This window comes from Thermobia domestica, chromosome 5 (genome assembly GCF_964235325.1).
Source record: "Thermobia domestica chromosome 5, izTheDome1.hap1.1, whole genome shotgun sequence".
Classification (NCBI taxonomy): domain Eukaryota; kingdom Metazoa; phylum Arthropoda; class Insecta; order Zygentoma; family Lepismatidae; genus Thermobia; species Thermobia domestica.
Genome location: NC_137458.1, coordinates 180,318,034 through 180,345,198, shown reverse-complemented (window position 1 = coordinate 180,345,198; position 27,165 = coordinate 180,318,034). Strand labels below are relative to the sequence as shown.

The 27,165-nt window shown below is 36.4% G+C and overlaps 1 protein-coding gene across 6 annotated transcripts in view; it reads right to left on the bottom strand.

Moving 5' to 3' along the window:
• The window catches only part of LOC145686307 (uncharacterized), a 1,046,376-nt gene that overhangs the window by 797,681 nt on the left and 221,530 nt on the right, over positions 1-27,165 (bottom strand). The gene's annotated exons all lie outside the window — the stretch shown is intronic.

The window sequence follows — 27,165 nt, the reverse complement described above, 5'->3', positions numbered from 1 at the left end:
TTAACAGTCTCAAATGAATATTTTCATCAACTAACACATTTTAGTTATACAAACTTTTAAAATATTCTACATAAAAAAGTACATTTATAATCTTTTAAGCATGGTATATTTTTTCTGCTATTTAGATTGAAACGTTCATTTTTTTGTAACGTAAACAATAAGTAATTCATATAGTAATTGTTCTAGCGAATGAAACAATGCAAATTTCAAAACCGGATGTGTAAAAAACTTCCTTCTTTTTGTTTCTTCGAGTACGACAGCATCCCATATGAATTATAGAATTATTGACCACATTGTGATTCAGCTCTGCAAACATTATGGGCTGATATGGTGTTTTAGTTGTTTTAAAGTTTCACTTATAGAACATATTCTTTTTTTAAGTGTATAAAATATGTTTTATAAATTTTTGAACGATATTTTTTACTCACACTAAAATATACCCTTTATATATTCTTTTCTTTCAGGTTGACTGTCAAGGAAATTGCTGCCATCCTTGAAGCAGAGGACAACTACCTAGATGCGAATATTTATATCACTCCTCCTGAGAACTCACAATTGAGCGACGAAGACAGCGGGGACGAGGATTGCCAAGTGTAACAATAAACAACTTATCTGGTAACCAGCTTAGTGCAAGCGCTGAGCTTGAAATTAGAATTACGGCCAATGAAGTTGTTGGACAGAAGAGCGTTGGAAGAGGAAAGTGAACTTGAACCACCTACTACTAGTGTCAGCAGCTCACAGCGCTCAAAAAATAAAACGTAATTCACTTCCGATTAGGAAATGGAAGAGGGTCGATATTCCTACGAAACCTCCACGTATTTGGGAAAGGCCAGAATTATTAGAAGATGTGTCTCCTGTTGATCTTTTCGAACTATTCTTCGACGATGACGTTATTTCTCTCTTCGTTAACTATTCAAGACTTTACGCTGTTCAGAAAAGTGGGAAAGAATTTGATGTCACTCCTAACGAAATGCGACTATTTTTCGTGATTCTTTGGATAGTGGTTATTGTACGGTTTCCAGGTATCGTTTGTATTGGGACCTGGGTGTACATACCCATCATGTTGGTGTAGCTAAGGCCATGTCTAGAAATCGATTTGAGGAATATTGTGTTATCTACATGTTTGTGATAATACTAAACTTGACTGCAGTGATAATTTAGTAAAATTCGCCCACTATGGACCATGTTAAACGAACGTTAGTTAAAGTATTTTCCTAAAGATTCATATGTGAGCATTGATGAGTTCATGGTACCATACTTCCGGCACCATGGATGTAAGCAACATCTTCAAGGGAAACCGATAAGATTTGGGTTTAAAATATGGGCCATGTGTACACGTTTATGATATTTAATTTCTGCAGAACCTTATCAGGGTGCTTCAACGGGAAATACAAATCCTGAAGTTGGGGTAGGAGGTTCAGTTGTTCTAAATATAGTTGAAAGGTTTCCAGCAGGAGAAATATACAGCATTTACATGGATAACTTTTTTACATCCGTGCGTCTGTTGGAAACACTGGTTATTAAAGGTCCTGATGGAACAGGCACTGAGCAGATGAACAGAGTGGAATAGGCGCCTCTAAAACAACCGGAAGAAATGAAGAAACAGCCTCTTGGAACATATGATCAAGTTACAGACATTTCGTCAGGTGTAACTATTGTCAGGTAAAAGTACAATGATGTAACTATTGTGTCAAACAAGGTAGGTGTACCTCCGCTAGGGAAAACTAAACGCTGGAGTGAAGTAGTGAAAAAGAAAATTGATGTTGATCAGCCAGCGTGCGTGGCAGATTACAATATGTATACGGGTGGCGTGGACAAGTTAAATGCAAATATTGCCCATATAGGGTGTCTATTAGAATGAAGAAATGGTATTGGCAGTTACTGATGTACCCTTTCAATGCATCAATGTATAATGCATATCACCTGTATGGGCTATCACCGAGTGGTAGGCAAAAAAATTGCATGAGTTCTTTGGATTTTACTAGAATAATGGTTCAATCGTATCTGGCAATGTATGCTGTACGCCTACCAGTGGGTAGAACACCTCAATCAGTGCCAGCAAAGAAATATGTTCCAGAAAGAGCTCGACTGGACGGAAAAGGACATGGTATTGGTTCGAGTAAAACACAGAAAAGATGTGGACAATGTCTCAAGAATACAACATAAATATGTGTGAAATGTGAAGTTGGACTTCATGCTAAATGTTCCCTTGCATTCCACTCATAATGATCGTAGCACAAAGCCTTGTCTGACTTTCAGATATTCTTTTTTATTTGCAGACATTTTTGAATGCCTGAAAAATGTTTAATTGTGTTTGTTTAAAGGCAGATTTCATGCACGTATATCTAAAATTTTTAATTATTATATTTTCTTAAGGCTCAGATGTTCTAACATTGTACAAGTTAATATTATAGCACTTCATCAGTTCTTTAGGGATAATATTAACACTAAATTTAATAAAGCGCATATTATGCATAACACAAATTGAGTTCACAGAAACATTCATGTCTATCTGGTATTAATTTTATCCTACCCTCCATTTCCCACTGCCCCATTTCTGGAGATATATTTTATTAGGTGTCACGTACCCTGCAGTTCCCACTGCCCCATTTTTGGGGCGGCCTCACCGCGCAAAGGTTTATGGTCAGAAAAATAATTAACAATTTTCATGTTACATGAGACCTGGTGAATAGATAAAACCATAGAAGAATTAAATACTCGATAAAAAATTATCTTGGGAATATATGGGTTAATTTGGATGGAGTATTTATTTTTAGACTAACGAATAAAGAAAGCAAAGATATGCCATTTTAACTAGCAGAGGATTTAAAGAAACAAAGGGAACGTACTCAATTTTCTACCGACGAGAAATGCCATTTCAACTAGCTCAGAATTTATGTGCCTTTTTTTCTGCTAAGGTTTGTTTTAACTGTTCTTGCACTAATTAAATAGACGAAGGAATATTGTACCAATGAGAAATGCCATTTTTCTAGATCATGTTCTAATATTTAAACAAACGAAGGGGTGAATTTGAGTGACCTATTCAATTTTGCTCCAACGAGAAATAACCGCGTATTTTAAATCATTTTGTACTATTTAAATAAACAAACAATCGGGTAAATTTAACTGGCTCAGAAGTTCAATGCTATTTTGTACTATTAAACAAATGAAGGTCAATTGAGTGAGCTTTCGAATTTTGTAGCAAGAAGGATCATTTTTTAACTAACTCAGAATTTCATTTCGTAATACTCAAATTTGGATGGATTGTTTAGTTTTGTACGAACCAGAAAAATTTGATTGGATTATTTCCTTATGTACCTACTGAAAAAAGTGAAGAGCCATTATTCAAATAAACGAAGGAATAAATTTTTACTTACCAGCAAAGGCGAAGAAGGTTCATTTTATACCTTTTGGTGCTATTCAAATAATCGAGGGAATAAATTGGGTGGTCTATTTTATTTTTGTACTCATTCGAAAAAAGCGAAGAAGGACCATTTTAACTAGCTCAGAATTTCTATACCATGTTGTACTATTTAAACAAACGAAGGGATAAATTTGAGAAAGCGAACATGGACTCAGAATTTTATATCATTTTGTAATACTCAAATTTGGATGGATTATTTAGTTTTGTACCAAGCAGAAAAAGAAAAGAATTAACACTTTGTACTGACCAGAAAAGCGAAGAAGGATCAGCATTCTATAATTTTTGTGCCATTTATTGGGTGTGTCCTATTTCCTTTTGTACCAACGAGACCATTTTTAACTAGCTCAGAATTTCTAGACCATGTACTATTTAAACAAACGAAGAGATTGGCCTATTTAGTTTTGTAGCAAGCAGAATAAGAAAAAGAAGTGAAGAACAAATAAAATTTGGATGGACTATTTTCTTATGTATGAACAAAAATGGAGCAAATTTGAGTGGCATACATAATTTTGTACCAACGACAAAAAAGAAACCGAAGGAGGAATATACTTTGGTGACCTATTCAGTTTTGTACTAAGCAGAAAAAATTGAATAATGAATAAAATTTGCACTAAAAAGCGAAGAAGGTAAAATTTAAAAAGCTCAGTATTTATGTACATTTTGTACTACTAAAATAAACGAAGGAATAAATTTGGGTGTTCTACAGAAGAAAATGGAGAAGGGCCATTTTATTTAATTTTGTAGTACTCAAAATATACAAAAATATAAATTTGTGTGACCCATTCATTTTTGTACTAAGCAGAAAATTTGTTGGCTTTTTAAGAAAGACCATTTTATCTTTTGTATTACTCAAATAAAAAAACCTATTCAGATTTTCCGGCTACTTTTTGTGCTCTACAAATAAACGGAGGAAAAGCAAGGAGAGACCATTTTTAACTAGCTTAGAATTTATGTGCCTTTTGTAACGAAGGAACAAATTTGAGTGGTCTATTTGTGTATCAATCAGAAGGAGGTTCATTTTAACTAATCCTGCTGCGAGTAGATCAATTAGTACATAGATTAAAAAATAAAACAATATGGCATTATTGCAACTTTTATTTTCGAATACATACGGATTAAACCACTTTGGCAAAAAATGCTACTCTCTCCTTATGCTTATTTGGAGCAGATTTAAGAGGACCAAGCATTATTTTAAACTCGTATTCTAGCCAACAATTAGAAACCCGCTAGTAGGGCGTCGATTCAGTAAACCCGTTATGCTCCCACTCCAGAAATTAGAATACAAATTTCGGCATGTATTTCTTGCATTTTAGACCAAGAGCAGCAAGATTAATATTTGTATTTCCCTGCTTTAAATAACACTTCTGCTGGATAGAAATTCGATTCTCTCGATCTTCTATTTTATCCGGCAACTTTACTTGGAAATTATCCACATCTTAGAATTTATCAGGTCACATCTAGCAAAATAAAACGAATAGATAATTTTGAGACAGTTCCATATGGGTAAGTGCAGTATTAGTAGAAACGATAGTTTTTAATAATGTAGAGATAAAGAGAGATTGTGTGAAAAAATGGATAATTAAATTTTAAATTATTATTATTATTATTCTTTTAGAGGTCAAAAGGAAGAATAAATGAATTTGAGTGGCATATGTACGAACAAGATATGCCATTTGAATAAACTTTTTATTATTATATTATAGTGTGCTGTTTAAACAAATGTAGGGAAAAATTGTGTACCAACGAGAAGTGCACTATTCAAATAAACGAAGGAATTTAGTTTTGTACCGGGCAAAAAAGGAGTGAAGAATTAATAAAATTTGAATGGAATATTTCCTTTTGTACCAGCTGGGAAAAGTGAAGGAATTTAGTTTTGTACCATTGTAACAAACTGAGTATTTTGTACTATTTAGTACCACCGAGAAAAAACATTCAAATAAATGAAGGTATAGTATATTTAGTTTTGTACCAAGTAGTAATTTGTTGGCTTCTTTACTTTTGTATTAACGACTAAAAACTTTAACACATACTTGGTTGTGTGCATTACTGTTTTGAATTTTAGAGTATAAGTACAAATTGTTTGGTATTATTTTACAATGGCCGAAGTTTTTCATTTCCCTGTGGTACAACGTAATGGTCGCCCCGCTTATTCTAGGTCTACAGTTAGATATTTTCGGTTGGATAATGGTATACAGCCATGTTATGTTGAACACAATGCCCACTATAACGATGTGGTAGACAATTATTTGATGGATAGATATTTGTTTAATAGTCGCTATAACAAATGGCATATGGTAGGATTTGTTAAGCATTTATCGCAGGTAGATTTTTTGTCGTTGGTTACTCGTTTAACTGCGCACAGTTCTCTTTTCCAATCAGCTACCTTTTTTGCCATGAAAACTAAGGGTAATAGTTATACTGTGACAGCTTTCTTTCGCTATGGGGGAACACAGGACACTTTGGATGAGCTACTACAGTTTTGGAATCATGGGTGCGAGTTCAGGCCAAGTATCCAGTTTGCAGATTTACTTGGTTGCTTTACACGATGTGGTAAAACTGGCCTTTTTTCGGTATCTCCTGATACCTATCTGTTGGACCTCGCAGTATTTGGATACTTGATGAAATAGAATAACAAATGGTTTTTCTCACAATAAAGCTATACATACAGAATAATCCATTATGGCAAAAAGTGACATAAAAGGGATATATTAAACACCAGTAAATACTACTTTCTCCTTATGCTTAGTTGGAGTAGATTTAAGAGAATTTAGGTGATATTACATTATACTTCTATAACAAGAACGATAAATTGTGTAAGAATTTCCAGTTTATAGCTGTATTGCACTGTACTTATAATAGTCTGTAATAGTGCAGTTTATTTTTCGAATGAGAGTAGGTTTTAAAGGTGTATTGTAGTCTACAGTACATTTTCTAGTCTACCAGCAATAATGATCTCTGAGAGAGTTATTAGGTAAAGATAACAATCTGCTAGTGGCGAACCAATTACACCACCATTCTGCGACAATGTACTTGGGAATTATGTTGCGAACACATTTATACGATCGAATTTCTCAGATTTAAGGCTAAATTAAATGGGCAAGAGGTGTACAGTATTTGGGAGATATAACTAAGAAGTACTAGGATGTGCCAATAGAAAAAATTCAGAACATCTACAAACAGAATATAACACAAGAGTTTGCCGGTATTTTAATTTTGGGATGGAAGGACAAGCCTATTAACACTATTTGTAACAACGATGATTCCATGGGTGTAGATTGTCTTAGATGGAATACAAGTAATTCTTCCATTAAAATTTACAACTATCTAATTGATTTTGTTCATTGTTCAGACAAGCGTTTACAGGGTATTACGAGATTGGAAGAAATTATCTTTAACTACTATACTGATGAGTGGATCCAATACAAGAATGTTTAGAGCTAATTTTACACACCAAAGAATATTTTACAGATGTGGATAAAGTTAACAGATGCTTATTGGGGTTGCCGGATAAAACAGAAGATCGAGAGAAATTTGCTCCATTTTTGTTCGTACACAAGAAAATAGTCCATCCAAATTTTATTTGTTCTTCACTTTTTTTTCTTATTCTGCTTGCTACAAAACTAAATAGGCCAATCTCTTGGTTTGTTTAAATAGTACATGGTCTAGAAATTCTGAGCTAGTTAAAAATGGTCTCGTTGGTACAAAAGGAAATAGGACACCCCCAGTAAATGGCACAAAAAGTATAGAATGCAGATCCTTCTTCGCTTTTCTGGTCAGTACAAAGTGTTAATTCTTTTCTTTTTCTGCTTGGTACAAAACTAAATAATCCATCCAAATTTGAGTATTACAAAATGATATAAAATTCTGAGTCCATGTTCGCTCTCTCAAATTTATCTCTTCGTTTGTTTAAAGAGTACAACATGGTATAGAAATTCTGAGCTAGTTAAAATGGTCCTTCTTCGCTTTTTTCGAATGAGTACAAAAATAAAATAGACCACCCAAATTTATTTTCTCGATTTTTTGAATAGCACCAAAAGGTATAAAATGAACCTTCTTCGCCTTTGCTGGTAAGTAAAAATTTATTCCTTCGTTTATTTGAATAATGGCCCTTCACTTTTTCAGTAGGTACATAAGGAAATAATCCAATCAAATTTTTCTGGTTCGTACAAAACTAAACAATCCATCCAAATTTGAGTATTACGAAATGAAATTCTGAGTTAGTTAAAAATGGTCCTTCTTGCTACAAAAATTGAAAGCTCACTCAAGAGACCTTCGCTTGTTTAAATAGTAAAAAATAGCATTGAACTTCTGAGCCAGTTAAATTTACCCGATTGTTTGTTTATTTAAATAGTACAAAATGATTTCAAATACGAAGTTATTTCTTGTTGGAGGAAAATTGAATAGGTCACTCAAATTCACCCCTTCGTTTGTTTAAATATTAGAACATGATCTAGAAAAGTGGCATTTCTCATTGGTACAATATTCCTTCGTCTATTTAATTAGTGCAAGAAGAGTTAAAACAGACCTTAACACAAAAAAGGCACATCAATTCTGAGCTCGCTGCGGTTAAAAATAACTGCAATATTGATTTTTGAAAATTTAAATATTTCTGGACTTTGTCAAAATTCGAGGGGATGAAAATTTTCAATTGCTCTTCATAACCTCAGACAAGACAGACTATTTTTTGAAATATGCGCTATGTTAAATACATTCGTGAAAACCAGAGTTCGCTGCGTATGTGGTTTCGTTTACGAGTTTGACCTTTTGACCTCAATGGTCAACACTTTTGAAACTTGTAGTAGTTGATGATCTGTTACAAAACAAGGAAACGTCATCTCAATATGTGGCTCAGTTTTCGAGTTATTAGGTTTTAAGTATTTTGACCTTTGACCTCGATAGTCATTATTTTGGAACTTGTAGTAGTTGATGAACTATTACTAAATGTGGAAACACCATCTCAATATGTTGCTTCGTTTACGAGTGATTGGGTTTTCAGTATTTTGACTTTGACCTCGATGGTCATTATTTTTGGAACTTGCAGTGGTTGATGAACTATTACTAAATGTGGAAACGCCATCTCGATATGTGGCTCCGATTTCGAGTTATTAGGTTTTAATTATTTTGACCTTTGACCTCGATGGTCATTATTTTGTAACTGGCAGTGGTTGATGACAAACAGCTAAATGTGGAAACACCACCTCGACATGTGTCTCCATTTCCGAGTTATTCGGGATTAAATATTTGACCTTTGACCTCGATGGTCATCATTTTTGAACCTTAGTAGTTGATGCTAAATGTGGAAACACCATCTCGATATGTGGCTCCGTTTTCGAGTTATTAGTTTTTAAGTATTTTGAAATTTGACCTCGATGATCATTATTTTGGAACTTGCAGTGGTTGATGACCAATTGCTAAATGTGGAAACGCCACCTCGATATGTAGCTCCGTTTCCGAGTTATTCGGGATTAAATATTTGACATTTGACCTCGATGGACAATATTTTCGGAACTTGTAGTAATTGATGACCAATTACTAAATGTGGAAACATCACCTCAATATGTTGCTTCGTTTACGATTGATTGGGTTTTAAGTGTCATACGAAGGGCGTATCCCACATAAACTATAAGATCCAGGTAGAAATAAATATGATATTCGTAATCAGCATGGTCGAAAACCCCTATATTCCGAGTTTCATCCAAATCGGTTAAAATTGTCATAGAAAGGGCGTATCCCACATACACTTTAAAACCCGGGTAAAAATAAGTGTGGTATTCGTAATCAGCATGGTCGAAAACTCCCATATACCGAGTTTCATCCAAATCGGTTCAAAGGGAGTATCGAATCGGAAATGTAAATGTTTCTGCGCATGCGTATTATTTCTACTAAATCGGATTTGGCATACGCAACCAAGTGTGTGTGCGTGTGTGTGTTTAATAAGAACTGGAAGTGGGGGTAACAACTGTGTATACTATGTTATTTAGGGGATGAAAAATAGGTCATAGAGTCTTACGACCTACTCGTTGCACGTCGTCTGCTCCGAGGATGGAAACAGTACCTCAATATATGGCTTCGTTTACCACGATGGTCAGAACTTTTGGGACATGCAGTAATTGACGAATGCTATGTTACGAGTACACGCCCTTATATTTTTGCTATGCGCAAACAGGGGTTGACAAATAAGCCATAATGTTACATATTCTTATGTAATATGTGCTATGTTAAATAGGTGGATGGAAAATGTGTTATCGTTCTGCTGTGTTAAAAGTGCTCATAAAAGGGAACGAATACATCCCTTAAAGATTATCTGCTCTAGTATGTGTTCATAGTCTCCACTGCAATGTGGCCTGTTCGAGAACGAGTACACGCCCTTATATTTTTGCTATGCACAAACAGGGGTTGATAATAAGCCATACTCTTTTATTAGCTCTGCTATGTAAGCGATCTGCTACGTTAAAAGTGCTCATAAATGAAAATGAGTATACACCTGCTATGTTATATAGTCTTATGTAATATGTGCTATGTTAAATAGGCGGTTGGAGAATGTGTTATCGATCTGCTATGTGTTCGTAGTCTCTGTGTAATTTCTGCTATGTTAAAAGTGCTCATAAAAGGGAACGAATCTTATGTATTATCTGATATGGTATGTGTTTGTAGTCTCCACGGCAATGTGGCCTGTTCGAGAACGAGTACACGCCCTTATATTTTTGCTATGCACAAACAGGGGTTGAAAAATAAGCCATACTCTTTTATTAGCTTTACTATGTTATATGTTCTGTGTTAAATAGGTGGATCGATAATGTGTTATCGATCTGCTATGTGTTCGTAGTCTGTGTAATTTCTGCTATGTCAAAAGTGCTCATAGAAGGGAACGAATGTTATGTATTATCTGCTATAGTATGTGGCCTGTTCGAAAATCCCCATATCCCGAGGTGCGCGGGCGGTGGTCCGGCGCCAGCCAATCGGCGTAAAGGGGACGGGTCTGGCGCCAGCCAATCAGCGCGACATGACCCGAAGTGCGTAGTACGTGGGTCCAGTGACCAGGGTCTGGCGCCAGCCAATCAACGTGAAGGGGACGTGTCCGGCGCCAGCCAATCAGCGCGGCAAAAACCGTGGGCGTGGCTGCGGCGTGACCGTGGGCAGAACCGTGGGCGTGGGCAGCCAATCAGCGTGAAGGGGCGGGGCCATCCAATCAGCATTAAGGGGCGTGGCCAAGAGGCGGGGGTTACGTGACCTGCGGCAGCCAATCAGCGTCAAGGGTTTGCGCATGCGCAGTAGCAAAAAAAACACCCGCAAGTGTCCCCATCCTACTTAAGTGCTTATTCAAGTGTGCATACACCCTCCCGAAACAAAATTCTTGATACGCTACTGTATATTGATATCACTAGATATATTATGGCTACCATAGTCGTTGTGTAAAAAATGTTATTGACCTTTGTGTCTTTATTAATGGATAGTGTGCGAATTACAAGGGGGATAAGGGGAAATCCCCTTTCGTAATGCTGGATGTATGCTATGATCAGGGGCGTCATTTCAGATGACAATAGCGTGGAAAACTGTCGCAGTTGTAGTCAAGGGCGTCATGTAGGGGAGCAAGAGGGGACAATTAACCCCCAAGGGTTTAAGGAATACATATACTTCAATCAATTGTCTATTAATATACTAGTACAAAACGTGAAAGTCTTATGTCGGTGGTGCCCCCGTCAAGCGAAGTCTCAAAAGATGCCTCTTTTTATAGCATATATATCCAGTATTACCATAGGGGATTTCCCCCTCATATCCCTTGTAATTCGCACTGTCCACAGATATGGATACGAAGCGTCAAGAACAATCCGTATGCAGTGGCGTATTTAGGAATTTGTTTCGGGGAGGGACCATGCACAACACTTGAATAAGCACTTACATTTTTCCTGTTGGGTGCTGACAAGTTTTAGTGAAATTGTGCATATGCGAAATTTATATCGGGGTGGGGGGTTGAGCCCTATAGACACAACCTAAATCCGCCACTATCGGTATATTTACGGATACAAATGATTTGAACACTTTTATTGTTCTATGCATTATAAACATATGGTTAATTAATATTTTATTTGTTGTTACAAATGGCTACTTTATTGGTTAGAACAAGAAAAATGACTCGAGCTTGACCTTTTGCTCGTAAGGTATAGTTACTCCTGAATCTGCCGCTTGATAACTTAACGCGTCCTATCATATACGTGGAGAGTAAGAAACTTTAAGACGGGTTTCCTGGCTACTGCAGTTTGTAATATTGACACTAAATGTGCACTCTTACACAGCCCTGAAGTTCATTTACCAAAACATATTTTACCCTTGTCAGTAACCTATGTTCCTACTCGGTTATACACGTTTTACAGATATTTCCATTAATTTTGAACGACAGGGACACGAACGCAGACACACTGAGAACGTTTAAAACTCCAAAAGTTCTCACACCGGGAATCGAACCCGAGACCTCATGTCCCAAAGACATACGTGGTAGCCAGTAGACCACATAGGCAAGCTATGAAGCCAGCGTGTTTTAATAGTTCTACTGGAGATGTTAGAAAAATGCACTTGTAATACAATGAGTGAATTATTCGAGAGAGGCAAAGCGCTCTAAGAAAAGGAAGCCTGATAAACATTAAGTCGCTTCAGACGTTCAATTCGCTTTATAAAACTCCAGATTAGGAAGTACAATAACTTTTTACGTTGTAAGTAAAAATACAAGCATATATTGATATTTTTTATCTATCGTATACTCTCTCTCTCTCTCTCCCCCTCTGTCACACACTCTCTCTTTCTTTACATATACATCTGTATATTGCAATAGGAATCAGAAACATGAATAATTTTCATTTAGACGTGTGGTTTAATGTTGGTATTCAAATCAGAAATGTGTTCCCATTATAACAATGTTAACGTTCCTCATTTTAGCGTCTTCGTGTATAAATGATGGACATTATGAATAAATGTTACTGACAAGGAGAAAGAAGACTTTGGTAAATTAATTTTGGGTCAATTTTTTGCAAGGTGATAGTGCACATTTAAACTATTCATATTACAAACTGGGAGAGCGCAAAGGCCTAATATAGCAGAGAAAAAAAAAAGCTTAAATAATTTGGCGTGTAGCATATTTCGTACGGTGGGCAAAGTATTGAACTGACTGCATGGCAGAGTCAGTAGTGTGTGTGACGCACGTGCCAAGGGTCCCGGGTTTGATTCCCGTTAGAGTCAACATTTTTGCTTCAATGAATAAAGTAACCACTTGTAGCTACAAGTAAAATGTTAATTCCCCATATGTTTATAATGAATTAAAGCAATCGAAATATTCAAATCAGTTGTAAAATCTTTCAATGTTCCATGTTAACCAGCAACGAAATATAATCTATTTCGTAAATATATTGATATCATTAGTTATATTATGGATACCACAGTCGTTGTGTAAAAAAGTTCTTGAGACTTCGTGTCTACATCTATTGACAGTGTGAGAATTACAAGAGGGATGATAAAGAAATCCTCTTTCGTAATACTAGACGTTATTGTAACCAAAGGAGATTTCCCACTTATTCCCCTTGTAATAAGCGGCAAAAATATGTCTCCAACATTGGGGGAGGAACGGTAAGACGTTCCCATATTTTTCCAAGCGATGTCTAAAATATTTATGAAGTTAAAAAACAATACTGTAGAGGATCAGGGAAGCGGAGTTGTCTTCAACATTGAGAGGCGGGGAGATTTGAGGCTTATGCTGGGGGATATCAATTTCGTCTCATTTTCCTTTGTGGCAATCGGACACAAATCATCTAATTTCTCCTCCCAAAAAAACACATTTCAAATTGGATTATTCGAGGGAAAGACCCTCAGTTCCAAGTTTGGAGGAGGCATGTCCGCACTCATCCCCCCGTGCCATTTGCGCAAGTGTTTGTAATGCACACACTGTCAACAGATGTAGACACGAAGCACAAGAACATTTTTTACACAACGACTGTGGTAACCATAGTTTAACTCGTGATATCAATATATTTACGAAATGGATTACATTTCGTTCGTAGTTAACATGGAACATTGAAAGATTTTACGTTTTTGAATATTTCTACTGTTATAATTCATTATAAACATAAGTGAATTAACATTTTATTTGTAGTTACAAATGGTTACGTTATTGGTTGAAGCAAAAGAAAAGTTGACTAGAGCGGGAATCGAAGAGGAGACCTTTTACACGTGAGTCACAGATGCTACTGATCTTGCCACCCGTCACTTAATGAACTTGCACTTGCACTTGAACGATATGTGCTGCGAGTCCAAAACTTTAAGACGCTCTTTCTTCGTTTAATTAGGCTATTACGATGTTCCAGTTTTTAATATGAACACTTTATATGTGCACTTTTCACCTTGCAACAAATGGCCCCGAAGTTCATTTAACAAAGTCTGCTTTCTCCTTGTGAGCTTAGAAACGTAGCGAAACGAGTTGGTTTTGCTTTCACAAGAACTTCAAAAAATAACTTTATATTTAACGAAATGTTTCCATATATTGAAAAAAATTTCTGGACCTTCTGATTAGAGGTCGAGAGCCTTGACCACTGAACCTCGATTACTACGCGTTAATTGATTCGTCTATCCTTTGAGGCAGCGGTAGCTCAGTGCCAGAGCGTTCACCTCTGCTTCATGGGGTCCCGGGTTCAATCACTGCTCCCGCCAAGTGAACTTTGTGGTGGACAATCACCGTGTGGGTGGGTTTCCAAGGGGTTCTCCCATTTCCTCCCACTTTCTTCATCCCACCCTTTTATTCGTTTCTCATCACCATCGTCTCCTTTAGCCAAAGCGGCATAAGTTGGAGACCCGGGTTCGGTTCCCGGCGGGAGCTCATGTGGTTCGGATTCCATGTTAATGTCTCATATAGCCACGCTGCTGAACGGGACGGTAAACTATAATCAAATCAAATCAACCTAACCGGCACAATCGTGGGACGTAAAACTCAAAGATTTCATTTCACCGTAGAGTTTAACGTTCCTTTCAGCAGCGTGGCTATATTAGACAGAACCTACAGATTAACGTGGCTCCCACCGGAAACGGAGGAACGACTGAGCACGTAACAAGTAGTGACTATTTTCATTAATACATGTATCATATAAAATCTCTTTAACTCCGATACTAAAATATTATTATTATTATTATTATTATTATTATTATTATTATTATTATTATTATTATTATTATTATTATTATTATTATTATTTTACGTATTACTTGAGATGGAAACTATAGTTGCAGTATTGTAGAAGGAATATTGCCTAACTGATAATGCTTATGAGAATTGTTAGGTTACTACAGAGATAGATCTACTCTTCGCACTCCGGGAAGTAGTTGATATACCAATATCAGATCAAACTTCGCAGGCAGGGGGTCGCCTCCAGAAAGTGGGTAGAGAGTTTAGATATATAGAAATACACTATTGTTTAAATGACATATAATGACAGGTAGGGGTGATGAAACTATTGTATGTATAGGAGTTACACAAGAGAGAATAATAAAAGATGTCAAAGTTAAAAAGATAAATGATTAGTAAAAGAAAAGAATAATAGAAAATAGAAAACATTGGAAACTTGTTGAACAATGGTAGATTGTTATAAAGAATAGTTGAAGTACACAATACCTTGTACTTGCATGCTTTAAAAGAATTTTAAATAAAAGATGAGAATAATAAAAAGAGAAACCTCGCAGCTGTATGCTTTAAAAAATAATAATAAAAGAGAAACCTTGGAAATTCATTGAACAATGACAGATTGTTATAAAGAATAATAGAACTATACAATGCATTGCAGGTGTATGCTTTAAAAGAATAATAAAATTGAAACCTTGGAAAATCATTGAACAATCGCAGATTGTTATAAAGAAAAACGAAAAGAATAATACAAGTATACAATACATTATAGTTGCATGAAAAGAATTTTGAATAAAAGAAAAAAATAATAAAAAGAGAAACATGCAGCTGTATGCTTTAAAGAATAATAATTTAGGTGATGAACAATGTTAGATTGTTATAAAGAATAATAGAAGTACACAATACATTGTAGCAAGAATTTTAAATAAAAGAAAAGAATAATAAAAGAGAAGCCTTGCAGCTGTATGCTTTAAAGAATAATAATTTAGGTGGTGAACAATGTTAGATTGTTATGAAGAATAACAGAAATACACAATACATTGTAGCAAGAATTTTAAACAAAATAAAAGAATAATAAAAGAAAAAACTTGCAGCTGTATGCTTTAAAGAATAATAATTTAGGTGATGAACAATGTTAGATTGTTATAAAGAATAATAGACGTACACGATACATTGTAGCAAGAATTTTAAATAAAAGAAAAGAACAATAAAAGAGTAACCTTGGAAAATCATTGAACAATTGCAGATTGTTATAAATAAAAGAAAAGAATAATACCAGATGTTCATATCGTGGGAAGTTGAAAAGAACCTTGTATAATAGACGAAATGTTTATGAAAAGATTTTTAAGTCGGTGGCGGATGCCGGAAACGCGGACGCGGCGCGGGAATGCGCGGGGCGCGAACGGAAAACACTTGCGTGCGCGGACTGGAATAAACTTGAAAATGAAGTAAAAGACAGGAAGATTTAGAATTTTAAAGAAGGCAAAAGTATTTACCTTGAACGTATATATGAAAAGAATTGTGGGATTTTTTTTGATATTGTGAAGAAAATTTTTTGTTGTTTGTATTGTGTTAATGACATGTTTAAATATTGTTTTGAAAAGGAATAGGTGCCTTGTATGAACATGATGCTGTTGGTGGACGCAATCTTGTTGTTTTAAACTGCTTAAATACGGGAGTTTTGGAAAATGTTGTATGTATTTTAGCTATGGCTGCTATGCAGAAGAAAGATTTTGTGTACGCCAATGAAGAGACTTTGCTTTCTCCACCATGTGTTAAGAAGAAGCAGAAAACAGAAAATAGAGATTTGCCGGTAAAAGCAAGACCGGATTCTCGAGATAGTGTGAAAACTATTTGATTATCATCATCTTCGGATGATGATACAGATATTGAAGAAGAATTTTTACCAGGATCACCATTTTTGTTATCAAGAACGTCATGACTTTGTAGATTGGATTGTATGTGCGGAAAGTGGACTCAAAGTGCAATTTAAATGCTATTAAAGACTGGGAGACGAACAAAATTGTAATTTGTACTGGTTGCTTTGAAAGTGTGGAGAACTAAATGGCCGACCAATGTTTATTTATGAGTGAAGAAGAATTGGTGGAAAGAGCAATATCAAGTTTAATAGAAATAGAAATCTATGAACTGTTTTATACATATGCCAAATCACATGTAATTGGTATATGTACACTGGAGATGTTTTATGATCTGTATTATGTATTATGATCTGATTCAAGAAAGGGACAACAAACTTTTGAGTGAAGTGATTGATATTTTTAGAATTAAAGATAGAAAGCATATGTGAAGTGAACTGCAGATATAAAGTGAACATTGTGTTTGTATAAATAGTATAAAGACATACAAAAATGAAACAACGATTTATACTTTAAGCTTTTGACTATGTAATTTGAATATTATGTTTTCGAAAAAACATGATTTGTGTATCACGTAGTGACGAATATATTAGTGAAGTTTGTGTTTTAAAAACTATAAGTGCATACTTACGTTTTAATAATATTTCTTGTTAACAATGTTTGCTGCATCTTGAACATCAATGTTTATTTCTTCATGATATTGGAACTTTTGTTGTTATCGAACGACATAACTTATTGATTAGTTTGAAGAATATTATAGTGAAATTTCAAGTATAAAATTTATACGCAAAGTGCATGAACACTGAATTTGTTGATCCGTTTTTGTTACAACGTAAACATAAAATTTTATCATGTGTTAATGAATACATTATTAACATACAAGGTTTTAAGATTTGAAATCATGAATTTATTATTCGTGTATTTTGTTTAACTCCGCGTGATGATACAGTAAATTTGCACTGTTTAATAAAATCACTAGTAGAATACAGTGTACTTTCGTTAGGTTGTCAAAAAGAAATTGAACATTAAACTTACACTATCAACTTCGAACGAAACGTAATATTTTCTTTTAATTATGTTAAATTTGTCTAATATTATTATTATATTGTATTACATATACGTAACCTTATATATGAACTTTATAAATAACATTTAACTGTATTGTAAAGGTGCAGAAAACATTTGTGGATTAAGAATATTTTTGCACTAGCTAATATTTTTAAGTTGGAAAATAAAACATTCTATAACATTAAATATATTGTATGCAAACAAGAAATAATAATTATTAATGTGCAAAGATTGATAATAACATAGTTTTTTTCTTATTGTAATTTTATTGTATTGTAATGTGATGCAAATATAAAGAAATAAACTTTTGCGTTATAATATTTTTTCTTGTTTTCTTTTTTTAAATTGTTAATGAAATAAATAATTAGAATAAAATTGAAAATGATTGAAAGTAACATCTTTGACATTTACTTTCTTTTGCATTTACTTACATTATTTGGTGATTATTTTTGTTTCACATGTTTGCATTATTTTAATTTTTTGTAATATTATTTTCTATGTTAAGAAAATATTAAAAGATAAATACGACTAATAAAATACTTACCAAAGTATTACAACATAAAAATATATATTTTGCTTTAGAGTAGAATAAAAGTTTAAAATTTAAATAATTTACTTATGAACCAATAAAAAAGAAATGTATTGAAAATATTATTATTTATATTGTGCTTATAAATTACTCGAACACTTCGTGTGAACGTGCTAAAAATTCCAAAGAAAGCTCTGCTTATATATTCTATCGTTTCTTTTTGAAACTCGTTAAAAAGTGTGATTCTACGAATAATTGTTTTGTGTTATTTCAAGTAACACGCCTTGAAGAAAATGTTTGGACAATTTGTTTTACTACGTAAACTTTTTATTTCTTTAACTTTTCGTATTATTAACAGATTCGTTTTCTACGAAAATTCCTTATTTATTTAACTTTTCGTAATTCTTTAAGGATCCATTTTAATGATATTTCATAAAGAGAAACTATGTTTCGAAAATATTGAAATGTGTGAACCAATAAAAGATGATTCGAAAATATTAAAACATGTGTGAACTTAGGAAAACGTATTTTAACATTAATTGTGTTTTGGATATAGAATAGAATTTTACTCTGTTCTTGATGTTACTATACTTTAAAAAATAATTTAATTCTCACATTTAATTCGACCAATTCTTCTATTATAATTGACTTACTTTAATCATTGGACGCTGTGGGTCAGTGTAAGAGCGTTTCGTCTCGTGTACCAAGTAAGTTTGTAATGGACAAGATCGTAACCGTGGGTTTTGTCATGGTACTCCCGATTCTTCCCACTCTTCATTCCACCAATTCCTCTATTATCATTGACCTATCTTAATCATTGGGCGGGCTGGCTCTGTGTTACACCGCTTCATCTGGTGGGCCAAGTGCGTTTGTGATGGAGAAGATCCTATCCTTGGGTTTTCTCAGGGTACTCCCGATTCTTCCCACTCTTCATTCCACCAATTCCTCTATTATCATTAACCTATCTTAATCATTGTGCGTGGTGGCTCTGTGGTAGAGCGCTTCCTCTGGTGGGTCAAGTAAATTTGTGATGGTGAAGATCTTATCTGTGGGTTTTGTGAGGGTGCTCCATTCTTCCCACTCTTCATTCCACCAATTCCTCTATTATCATTGACCTACCTTAATCATTGGGCGGGGTGGCTCTGTGGTAGAGCGCTTCCTCTGGTGGGCCAAGTACGTTTGTGGTGGACAAGATCGTATCCGTGGGTTTCCTCAGAGTACTTTCGCCTCTTCGCACCTATCATTCCACCAATTTCTCTCTTATCATTTACTTGTTTCAAGCATTGGGAGTGGTGGCTAAGTGGTAGAGAGCTTCCTCTGGTGCGTGGGGTCCTTATTGTTTCGATCCGCAGCCAAGTAAGTTGTGTGCTGGACAGGATCGTATCCTTGGGTTTTCTCAAGGTACTCACGCTTCCTCTCACATTTCATTTCACCAATCCCTTTATTATCACTGACTTACTCCAATCATTGGTCACAGTGACTCAGTGGTAGAGCGCTACCTGTTGTTCGTGGGGTCCTTATTGTTTCGATCCCCGTCTAAGAAATTTGTGGTGGACAAGATCGTATCCGTGGGTTTTGTCAGAGTACTCCCGCTTCCTCCCACATTTCATTCCAACAATTCTTGTATTATGAATTACTTGGTTCAATCATTGGGCGCAGTGGCTTTGTGGTAGAGCGCTTCCTCTGGTGGGCCACGTAAGTTTGTAATGGACAAGATCGTATCCGTGGGTTTTGTCGTGGTACTCCCAATTCTTCCCACTCTTCATTTCACCAATTCCTCTATTATGATTTACTTGCTTTAATCATTGGGAGCTGTGGCTCAGTGGGAGAGCGCTTCCTCTGGTGGGTCAAGTAAATTTGTGGTAGACAAGATCGTATCTGTGGATTTTCTCAGAGTTCGCGTGCTTCTTTCTACTTTTCATTCCACCAATTCCTCTATTATCATTTACTTGCTTTAATCATTGGGAGCGGTGGCTATGTGGTAGAGCACTTCCTCTGGTGCGTATGGTTCTTCTTGTTTGGATCCCCGGTCAAATAAGTTTGTTGTGGACAAGATCGTATTCGTGGGGTACTCCCGCTTCTTCCCACTTTTCATTCCACCGATTCCTCTATTATGATTTGCTTGCTTTAAACATTGGGAGCGATGGCTCAGTGGTAGAGCACTTCCTCTGGTGCGTGGGGTCTTTATTGTTTCTATCCCCGGTTAAGTAAGTTTGTTGCGGGCAAGATCGTATTCGGGGTTTTTCTCAGGGTACTCCCGCTTCTTCACACTTTTCATTCCACCAATTTCTCTATTATCATTGACGCTTTGATCGTTGGGCGCGGCAGCTCAGTGGTAGAGCCCTTTCTCTGGTGCATTAGGTCCTTATTGTTTCGATTTCCGGGCTAGTAAGTTTGTGGTGGACACGGTCGTTTCCGTGGGTTTTCCCAGGGTACTCCCGGTTCCTCCCAGATTTCGTTCAACCAATTTTTTAATAATCATTGACTTGCTTTAATCATTGGAGAGGTCTTAGCCCCTTGAGCATTGCTGTGATGTCAGAAATCAGATTCGGTCACAAGCATTTGAGTTGTGATGAAAACCTTTGCTGTGGTTCAATCTCAGTATTTTATTACGCGAGATAAAACCATCCATACAGCTATAAATGTTGTTCTATCTTGCGCAGCTAGGTATTGATATTGAGCCAATTCGGAACCTCATTTTTGGCGCTTTGAGGCCAGAATACGATTTCGGACATTACGCTGTCCTCAAACGAATAGGATCTTTCCAATGTTACCATCCGCGTCCAATAACCCCATGTTTAAAAGGGGAAAAGAAAGGATTCGTGTCTAAAGTTTCCGGACCCAGTTTGTTGAGGTTCAAGGCTAGGAAACGATTTCTGATATCACAATTCTGCTCGACGGATCGAAACCTTTCAAATGTCGCTAAGGCTGTCCAACAACTTCATGTTTAATAGCTGAATAGAAGGGACCCGAGCACATAACGTCAGGACCCCGTTCCTTTAGCTTCGTGGCCTGGACCTGATTTCTGACATTACTACTGCACTCAGTGGCAGTGGTTAGGGATGGGCACGAGCGAGTTCGAGCGAGTTTTTTTTAAACTCGATTCGACTCGAAACAGACATCTTTTAACTCGACTCGAGAACTCGACTCGAAAAATTTCTTCCAACTCGACTCAAAACTCGACTCGAATTTGGATCGAGTTTCGAGTCGAGTCGAGGCAAATCGAGCCAAATCTTGTGTGTTGTTTCAAGTTCCCTTCTCACTTATTCTACTTAAACAATATAATTATTATCAATGTTGCTACTTCCACTACAACTTATTATTATTATTATTATTATTATTATTATTATTATTATTATTATTATTATTATTATTATTATTATTAAATTCTGTAATTAAACTTATAGATAGGCGGTTTGCGTCTGAAAACTAAAAAAGTAGTTGACTGCCAATTTCGGTAGTCGTGAAATCTAGGACTCAAGGACATCGTTCACGAGGTTCTGGGTTGGAATTCCGGAGGAGCAAGTATTCGTGCTTGGGCCAAAATTTGTTAAAAGTTATAGTGTGCCACGCAAACATGTTTAAAACTGTTCTGCCTGGGTCTACGGTTGTCAACGACTTGTGCGGCTTGGCTCACAGCTTATTCAATATCAAACCGAACCGAGAAGTAGGGATGCGTACGAGTCGAGATACAATTTGTAAAATTCGAGTCAAATCGAGACTGCTCGTAAGAATCTTGATTCGACTTGAATGTCTCAAAACTCTTCACATATTTTTAAGAAACTAATGACTCAGAGACAGTTATATATATATATATATTACAGGTGCGGATCCAAGGGGAGCTACAGTTCTCTTGACACTTAGGTATACAATGGATAAAATAGGCTTCAATCCTGCTTTATACTAGATAAAGCGGCAAACTGTGATTTAGTCGCTCCCTTGATCATATCCTGGATCCGCGGCTTTAAGGGTTCATGCCAAAACTATGGGGCCTATCGTTAGGGATGCGCACGAGACGAGTCGAGACAGAATTTTCCTGACAAATTTCGAGTCAAGACACAGCTGTTCCAATAAAAAAGAATACATTTTTCGAGTCGAGACATGACTTTTACAGTACATTTTCGAGACGAGACAGCCTCAAATCTTGTCTCGTGCGCATCCCTACCTATCGTAGTCGGGTTAAGACTTCACTTAGAAACTAATATGTGCGCTATCCAAAAATACAATGTTTCAGAATCTAAAATACACACGCGATAAATTTATAGAGAAACTTTGGCTATGTGCATATAATTTGAAGTAGTTTTGTGGTGGACAAACACCGTGTGCGTTGGTTTTCTCGGGGTTCTTTCAATTCCTCCCACTTTCTTCATTCCACCATTTCATTCATTACTCATTGTCACCGCCTCCTTTAGCCTAACCGGCATAATCGTGGGACGTAAAACTCAAAGATTTCATTTCAATTTGAAGTACTCACCAAATACCTGTATAAAAATTGTAGCAGAAGTATGGAAGAATTCTGAAACATGGATATTTGGATAGCGCACGTACTAGTTCCTAATTAAAGTCTTGACCCTACTAGGTAGGTCGCCTAGTTTTGGAGCTATGTAATTTTAAAGTTCATTTCTTAAAGTTTTTTGGCAGCTTATAACTCCGAAATTAAGCATTTGTGCACCCAGGTTGGCTATTACCTTTTGTCTTATCTTGGTGTCAGGAACAGTATTTCTTCCAGATATGTTTTTGGGGGCACTGCCTCCCCTCCCGGAGCTCTGAGAGTGCCCCCCGGAGGAGACCAAAATATTACGTCTATAATACAATAATAAATAGAATAGTACCAGCAGTGCCCTCCCCCCCCCCGGAACATTTTTTTCTGAAAGAACAACTGATCAGGAATCTCCTTGCATTTTTTAATGGAGTATCGCATCGCAGTTTGCAGTGCAAATGGGAATGCAATGCAGTGCAAACATGGAAATGCAATGCAAATTGAATAATGTATTGCAAATTGCGATACTTCTTTGTGTCTTAAATTACTACGTAAGCTAAAATAAGGAGCAAGTTAAAAATATATTACTGTTATTTCAAGAAACTTCCCCCGACTCGAAGGGGCGGTTATTGCAAGAAAGAATGCCTCGACTTTGGATTGCAATAGTTTTGCACTTTTGTCTTTCTTTCCCTTGGTCAGTTTATTGTTACTGGGTCATTCTCCAGATATTCTCAGGTTTCGGGTGATTATCCTTGTTTCTGAGCGTGTAATAATAAAAAAAAAGTTCCTTGAAGAAAAGGCGCATTGGCAGAAGATTTGACCTAGCCGATATATGGTATATATAGCATGATTGGGGCTTGGTTAATAAAACGCAGAAGTGCGTACAGTAGATCAGTAAAACAGTAACGGTATTCTTCAATGCCGAAAATACACTCATCTTCGTCGCTCTTTTCTTTTTGCTTTTCATTTGAAGTGCTGATATACCGGATGCCCATTTACGTTCCTTGTTAAAAACAACATATGTTTTAACAAGATTTCTTCTTGGGAGACGCCGCGAACCTCAAAAAACATCCCGAACAAATGGACTCTCTCTTTCTGTATGTGTTTGAACCAATGCGTTGTTTTTCCTAACCTAATTGTTGAATTTGCCGCTATGGTGAAACTATTTCGCTCAATTTGACAAATAATATAATAAAATATAATACTTATCGAACAATGAGCGTGGATTGCAAGGAAAAGCAGTGAACCCTAAAGTACCCCTGTAGCAGGAGCGGATCCAGAACGGACTTTTAGGGGGGCGTGGATAGTAATACTGCTACTTAGCTAGTTTTAAGAGCTCCAAATTCTGGGATGGGTTTTATTTATATATAAAATAAGAAAGTTTCCTCTTCCGTGGGAGGGGGGCGCTTGCCCCGATCGCTCCCTGGATCCGTCCCTGCCCTACAACCTCTCCCCGAAATTAAAAGCATTGATCTATTATTTCCAATTCGAAGTCATTTTTGCTTTCATGTTAATGGTGACGGAGTTCTTGTTCTTTGTATCTCTGTACTCAAGAAAATAATAATAATAATAATAATAATAATAATAATAATAAAGCATCTGAATAATAAAGATATTTTTCACCCTTCTTTAAAATTTCTGTGGACTTCTCTGAATCTGAATATATGTTTTATAGTGTATAATGCAAAAAGGCTTCAAACAGCAATCAGGCAAAAAATATTTATGTAAAAGATAAAAACGCCTTATCAGTTTTTCTACGAAAAACTACTAAACAACTGACGTTGTTTCTGTTTGCCTTTAAACACAATGTTACGATTTACAAGGCACAGACAAAAGTACAGACCATATTTCGCCTAAGGGCACCTTCGTTGCTAAACTGAAGACTAGCAGTCTGTCATCAGATTGCATAGCTACCAATAAGTCACACTCACAGGTTCCTTCCAAACGTTTTGGTATAACAGATTAATCAAACTACGTTGTTGTAGGTAAGGGATGAGACTCTGAAAGACCGATAAGTGTTGGAGCTCAGAGCCGTAGCTAGAAATTTCGTTGCCCGGAACGAAGTAGGATTCGGCGTCCCCCGACACTCACTTTACCAAACTTTGACTTTTGTTTTCTGTGCTTTTATTTTTAACATATAAGAGAAACACCTTTTTGTTGTTATGCTACACTGTTTCTTTCTTCTTTTTCTTTTTTTTTACCAAGCCGCTTGGAAAGACCATTGCTACAGCGTAAAGCAATCGTAATGTATTCTTTAACAAATAAGAGCCACTCTCAAGAGGTTTATTTTAGACCTGATGCTAAACTTGCCAAACTGACTTGTATAAAAATCCATTTGGAGAATAATTATGAAAAAAGCATGGAGTCGATTGTCCTACGTCAGGACGACCATGTTAGACATGGAGTTCCTGGACGCGAATGGTAGGGTTGGAAAGGTCCGGGACTCCTGAGTGCAGTAGTAATGTCAGAAGTCTGGGCCAGGAGACTAAGCTCAAAGAATGGGGTCCTGACGTTATGGATTCGGGTCCCTACTGTTCACCTATTAAACATGAAGTTGTTGGACAGCGTTGGCGGCATTTGAAAAGTTTTTGATCCGTTGAGCACAATTGTGATATCAGAAGTCGATCCCTTGCCATGAACGTCAAGAAACTGGGTCCGGAAGTTTTAGACACGGGTCCTTCCTATTCCCCTTTTAAACATGGGGTTGTTAGACGCAGATAGTAACATTGGAAAGATCCTAGTCGTTTGATGACAGCGTAATGTCCGAAATAGGTTCCTGGCCTCAAAGCGCCAAAAATGAGGTTCCGAACTGGCTCAATATCAATACCTGGTTGCGCAAGATAGAACAGCATTTATAGCTGTATGGATGGTTTTACCTCGCGTAATAAAATACTGAGATTGAACCACAGCAAAGGTTTACATCACAACTCAAATGCTTGTGACCGAATCTGATATCTGACATCACCGCAATGCTCAAGGGACCAAGACCTCTCCAATGATTAAAGCAAGTCAATGATGATAGAAGAATTGGTTGAATGAAATATGGGAGGAAGCGGGAGTACCCTGAGAAAAAACACCAATACGATCTTGTCCACAACCAACTAACTTGACCGGGGATCGAAACAATAAAAAACCCACACACCTGAGGAAGCGCTCTACCACTGAGCAACCGCGCCCAATGATAAAAGTAAGGCTATGATAGTAGAGGTATTCGTGAAATGAAATGGTTACTGTTTGTCCTGTATATGGATGATCTCTACACGCACTTATCAGCTCAACCTAGTGGCCTTCTGCTTTTTGCTGACGATTGTAAGTTATACAGAGAAATATCGTGTCTCCATGACACAATTGCTCTACAGGAAGACATAAATTACCTTACAGGCTGGTGTGAAATGTGGCACTTGAAACTCAACAGTAAGAAATGTGACAGTATTACTATTACTTTGAAAAAGTCTCCTGTTCCCTCCACATACCATATCAACGATTCCCATATCACACATTCTGCTAGTCATAACGATCTTGGTGTCATCTTTGATTCAAAACTCACCTTCTCTGACCACATCTCCTCAATACTAAAGAATTCAATGCGCATGTTGGGACTTCTTTATCGATTCACCGAACTACGCACTGTTTCTTCATTAGCAACTTTTTATAAGACTTTAATAGCGCCCAAGATCGAATACTGCTCTCCCATATGGGCCATGGCAGCACCTACACATCTCTCCAGACTTGATTCTGTTCTCAATTTCTTCATTGCTATAGTCCGATTTCGTGTTCCTGCACTTCGAATATTATCTAAGAAGGAGCTCTTGCGACATCTTAATATTCAGACTCCTGAAGTACGCAGAATTATCTCTTATCTGAAATATCTACATAAAATAGTTAATGGAACCTTAAGATCGGAAATATTACTTCAGGAACTATCCTTACGTGTCCCTTCCCGCATCACTCGGAATACCCACCTATTCCATCTTGCCCGTCCTAGGTTGGCTGTTATACAGAGGTCTCTTTTTTATAGAATACCAAACAGTTATAATCAAGTAACAACTGATGTGGACATTTTTTCGAGCTACCCAGTGTTTGAAAGAGCAATTAAACGAGCTTTGACGGAATAGTTTTACTTTTACACTCTTTTTTTCTACGTTGTTGTTATTGTTGTCTTGTTTTTTTTCTTTCTTTTGTTAGCATGTCCCTGTGTAAAATGGCAAAGTTATGCTGTATCTGGGAAATTGTTCAATAAATAAAATAAAATAAAATAAATAAATGTGAGGAAGCAGAAGTACCCTATCAAAACCAACGGATACGATATTGCCAACCAGAAACATACTTGGCCCACCAGAAAAAGCGCTCTACCAGTGAGGCACTGTGCCCAATTATTAAAGTAAGTCAATAATAGTAGAGGTATTGGTGAAATGAATTGTGGGAGGAAGCGGGAGTACCCTGACAAAACCCACGTATACGATCTTGTCCACCACAAACTTACCTTGCCCACCAGAGGAAGCGCTCTACCACTGAGTCACTCCGCCCAATGATTGAAGGAAGTTACTGATAACAGAAGAATCTATTGAATGAAATATTGGAGGAAGCGGGAGTACCCTGACAAAACCCACGGATACGATCTTGTCTACCAAA